The sequence below is a fragment of the Pocillopora damicornis genome, chromosome 10 (assembly GCF_964200805.1).
Source record: "Pocillopora damicornis chromosome 10, jaPocDami1.2, whole genome shotgun sequence".
In the NCBI taxonomy this organism is placed as follows: domain Eukaryota; kingdom Metazoa; phylum Cnidaria; class Anthozoa; order Scleractinia; family Pocilloporidae; genus Pocillopora; species Pocillopora damicornis.
In genome coordinates this window covers 7,209,454-7,214,523 of record NC_142679.1, presented here as the reverse complement: position 1 = coordinate 7,214,523, position 5,070 = coordinate 7,209,454, and positions in this window count along the sequence as shown.

The following is a 5,070-nucleotide window of genomic DNA, read 5'->3' as shown; positions in this document are numbered from 1 at the left end:
TAATTCTGGTTGAGTGGTTACTGATCCCTTGCTTAGTTGGAAATAGTCAAGTGGTAAACTCTTTACCTTTTTACAATGTCAGTCATATTCTCCACCCTGTTCCCTTTGCATTTCTTGGGATCCCATTTCCTATGGTACTGACCACCATGGTCATTACCTTGACATTTGATCCAAGGGTGATACTGTTGCTACTTAAAACTTGGCCAGCTAAATATTTGGCCATCCAGAAACTTGTTGATGAGACAGTGCCAGAGGATTTTAAGGCAAAGTACCCTTCAACAAGGGTGATCATTGACTGCACAGAGATTTGCTGCGAAATGGGTGCCAAGTAATCTTCTTTTAAATAGTGAACTTATAAACATCACACCACTTTAAGGGAGAAGTAGGAATCTCACCCAAGGAGTCCTTCGCATTTATTGGACAGTTGTACACAGGCAGCATATCACATACATGCCAATACACCCAAACCGTTGCGATTCGTCTACGGTCGTTGACGTCACACCGGAAGTCGAATCGTGCGTTAACATACCGGAAGTCGAGAGGCGTAGGCAGTATGTGAAGTTATCATGGTATGCCGGAAGTCGAATCGTGCGTTAACATACCGGAAGTCGAGGGGCGTGCACGTGAGCAATGAGTGAAAATGAGTGGCATGGTACAACTCGTCATTTATTATGACGAGTCGTTCGATTCGAGTCGAATCGTCTCGATTCGACATCTTCAACCCCCCCTTCACAGATACTTGCGTAATATTTTTCAAGTGTCTTGCAAATCGACATCAGCTATGACGGGTCGTCATTTGTTGTGACGAGTCGTTCGATTCGACAACATCTTCAACCCCCTATCGCAGACACTTGCGGGATACTTTCTAAGTCTCTTGCAAACTGACTTCCGGTTTCCATGTCATAAGAGATGGTTTCTCAGACCTCCGGTATCACAACACCACTTAGCCGCGAATCGACTTTCGGTTTGATGATTCGTCAACTGCCTTTGACAATTCGCAGCGGTTTGGGTAAATTGAACAACCCTCGCCTATCAGATAGGGTGGAAATAGTTGAGTGCAGTAGTTTTCTAAACCCCCCTTTTCTAAAGGGGACTCTATAATGGCTGATAAGGGTTTCACCATTGAAGACATATTTCCCCTGGGTATCTCCCTCAATACCCCCCTTTTCTTGGGAATGTCAGATCAGATGTCAGCTGAGGATGTGGTTAAGACACAGGATATTGCTTCCCTGAGAATTCATGTAGAAAGAGCTACTAACAAGGTCAAGAACTTTTCAATTTTTGATGGTGTAATTCCTTTAAGCCAGTTTGGCATAGTAAATCAAATGTGGTGTGTGTGTGTGTGTGTGTGTTTCATTTTGTGTAATATGCAAGATCCTATAATTACATAGCGATGTACAATGATATTAACTTAAACAAGATGGCCCTGAGATAGCAGAAATTTGCATCATAAATCTCATCAACATCTCTGTGCATGCATAGAAATTATGAAACCGATTAGATCATGCCTCGCTTGTGAGGCACCAAGTGCTGTTCACTCGAAAAGATGTTAAAGTCCAATTTAAACAATATTTACGTGGAGCTTGATCTGCTTTGCTAAACACCACAACAGACAGAGGCTTGTTTGACCAGACAGTTTATTAAATGTATATATCCTACGTAAATAACACACTAGACCATTACATAACAAAGATATTGGACGAATACACTAAACCAACGGTCCAGTAATCAAGAATAAATTACAAACACGAATGAGATTAAGATACAATCAAAACTGTCTATGGTGTGGATGGGAGGGAAATTAAAATTTTCTTAATGCTAGAAATAATCTTGTTGCTGGCTTGCTTGCAAGATTACTAATAACACGTGCACAGATACCTAAGCGGTAATACTAAAGTAATTTCGCAATTAAAACGTGTTAACGTGGTGAATAGCCATTGGCTCCACCCAAGTCTAAGACTTACATGCTGGAAAAATTGCTCAGTCTTACAGAGAAGGGAAAATACTAATTTGCACCCTGCCTGTACCCGGTCCAGGCCTCTCAATTATCGATGTCTAGATTCATATTAATAGAGATTTATATTCACCTTAAATTCCTGTGATGCAGTTTTAATGAAACCATTGAGGGAATCTCGTCCACATGTCAGCCAAAAACCTCAACTCTTTGTTCCTCAGTAATGAAGGAATTCTCCCCTCCAGTGAAACCCCCGAAATATCATCTTCTGTGAGAATAACAATGCTATCTGACGAACTTGCCGAAGAAGACGCCCTAGTGATACTGAATAAAGGCCTTTTGAGTTTCATTCTCGTGTATTCGAAACAAGGCGTTTCCGCGCGGCCGCCATTTATGAATTCGGTGTTTACCTTAAGTTTAGCTGCCACAAAACACCTCTCTTCATTCAGTCGAAGATGAAGATGTAATCTTTATGTACTGAATCTAATAAATCTGGAGATATCATTAAATGTTTCACGTACATTTGAGTGAAAAAGTAATGAAATTTATTGGAATTGATGATAGTTGATGATAGTCGGTGATAGTCGGTGATAGTCGGTGATAGTCGATGATAGTCGATGATAGTCGATGATAGTTGACGATAGTTGATGATAGTCGATGACAGTTGATGATAGTTGATGATAGGCGATGATAGTTGATATTTGATGATAGTCGATGATAGTTGATGATAGTTGATGATAGTTGATGATAGTTAATGATAGTCGATAGTTGATGTGAAAAAATAATGAAATTTATTGGAATTGATGATAGTTGATGATAGTTGATGATAGTCGATGATAGTCGATGATAGTCGATGATAGTCGATGATAGTCGATGATAGTTAATGATAGTCGATGATAGTTGATGATAATTAATGATAGTCGATGATAGTTGATGATAGTCGATGATAGCTGATGATAGTTGATGATAGTCGATGATAGTTAATGATAGTCGATGACAGTCAATGATAGTTGATGATAGTTGATGAAATTTGATGATAGTCGATGATAGTTGATGATGTTTGATGATAGTCGATGATCGTTAATGATAGTCGATGTAAGTTGATGATAGTTGATGATAGTCAATGACAGTTGATGATAGTTGATATAGTCGATGATAGTTGATGATAGTCGATGATAGTTGATGATAGTCGATGATAGTTGATGATAGTTGATGGTAGTTGATTATAGTTGAAGACAGTTGATGATAGTTGATGATAGGCGATGATATTTGATATTTGATGATAGTCGATGATAGTTATGATGTTTGATGATAGTCGATGATCGTTAATGATAGTCGATGTAAGTTGATGATAGTTGATGATAGTCAATGACAGTTGATGATAGTTGATATAGTTGATGATAGTTGATGGTAGTTGATTATAGTTGATGACAGTTGATGATAGGCAATGATAGTTGATATTTGATGATAGTCGATGATAGTTGATGATAGTTGATGATAGTTGATGATAGTTAATGATAGTCGATGATAGTTGATGATAGTCGATGATAGTTGATGATAGTTGATGATAGTCGATGATAGTTAATGATAGTCGATGATAGTCGATGATAGTTGATGATAGTTGATGATAGTTGATGATATTTGATGATAGCCGATGATATTTGATGATGTTTGATGATAGTCGATGATAGTTAATGATAGTCGATGACAGTTGATGATAGTTGATGATAGTCAATGACAGTTGATGATAGTTGATATAGTCGATGATAGTTGATGATAGTCGATGATAGTTCATGATAGTTGATGGTAGTTGATTATAGTTGATGATAGTCGGTGATAGTTGATGATAGTCGATGATAGTTGATGATAGGTGATGATAGTAGATGATAGTTGATGATAGTCGATGATAGTCGATGATAGTCGATGATAGTCGATGATAGTTGATGATAGTTGATGATAGTTGATGATAGTTGATGATAGTTGATGATAGTTGATGATAGTTGATGATAGTTAATGATAGTCGATGATAGTTAATGATAGTGGATGAAAGTTCGTAATTAAAACGCGCGTAATAGTTGAAACAATCATCGACTAATAAGTAAAGCTCCAATTGTATGAGATACTAACGCTGAAACGGCTTAACAAGGAAAACTAAAGTGTGTGAGGTAGCCCTTCGTTAGAGTATAGTGAATTTGGAGAAAAGCTAGCGCTTGAACGTCAATGAGTCAGCTGGTCAGTCAGTCTGTCAGTCAGTCAGTCAGTCAATAAGTCAGTCGGTAAGTCGGTAAGTCAGTCAGTCAGTCAGATGGTCAGTTAATAAGTCAGTTACTCAGTTAGTCAATAAGTCAGACAATAAGTCAGTCTGTTATCATTCAGTCGGTCAGTTAGTCAGTCAATATGTCAGTCAGTCAGCCAATCTGTCAGCCAGCCACTCGGTCTGTCAGTTAGTCGGTAAGTCAGTCAGTCCGTCAGTCAACAATCAAATAAGTTTGCCAGGTAATCAAGCATGCTGGTGTCGGCCTCATCTTCCATAGTCTGGATAAAATTAACTAGTGCCTTTGCTTCATGTTCTTTCACAGAAGGGAATGAGTCATCAACTATTCGGTGCAGAAGGCTGGTTGTGTTGGAGCTACTGCTCTTAATGAACTCTTAAATGACGTCAAAGCCAATTATGGAATGCTCCTGATCATCTTGACTACCTACCTTGTTGAGTTATAGCTCCTTTCGCTTGGGTTTAGGCATTGGTAACTGAAGTGGCCAACATCCACAAGTGAAGCAATGGTTGCAGCGGAAACCCCTCCCTTGTCTTTCGCAACTCCAGCACCCTCCAGGGCGGACCCTCATTTGTTCTGCTGGGTTGTACTGTAGGTGGGGGTTATTACGACTTTGTTGTTCCATACTCTCCCGGATAGCGGCCAGTTCTGCTTTCAATTCTGTAACTTCGGTAAAAAGGTTAACTTTTGTTGGCTCTTCTGGGGTTTTATCTTCAACCGAGGCTCCGCTGTTACTGTGTGGGTGGTCACCTAAGCTACAAGTTGCGTGGGGGTTCGGTTTGTGAGCTGGCCATGGCGGGAAACTAGCTTCTGCATTCTTTCTGCTTCATTACTAACTTCTAC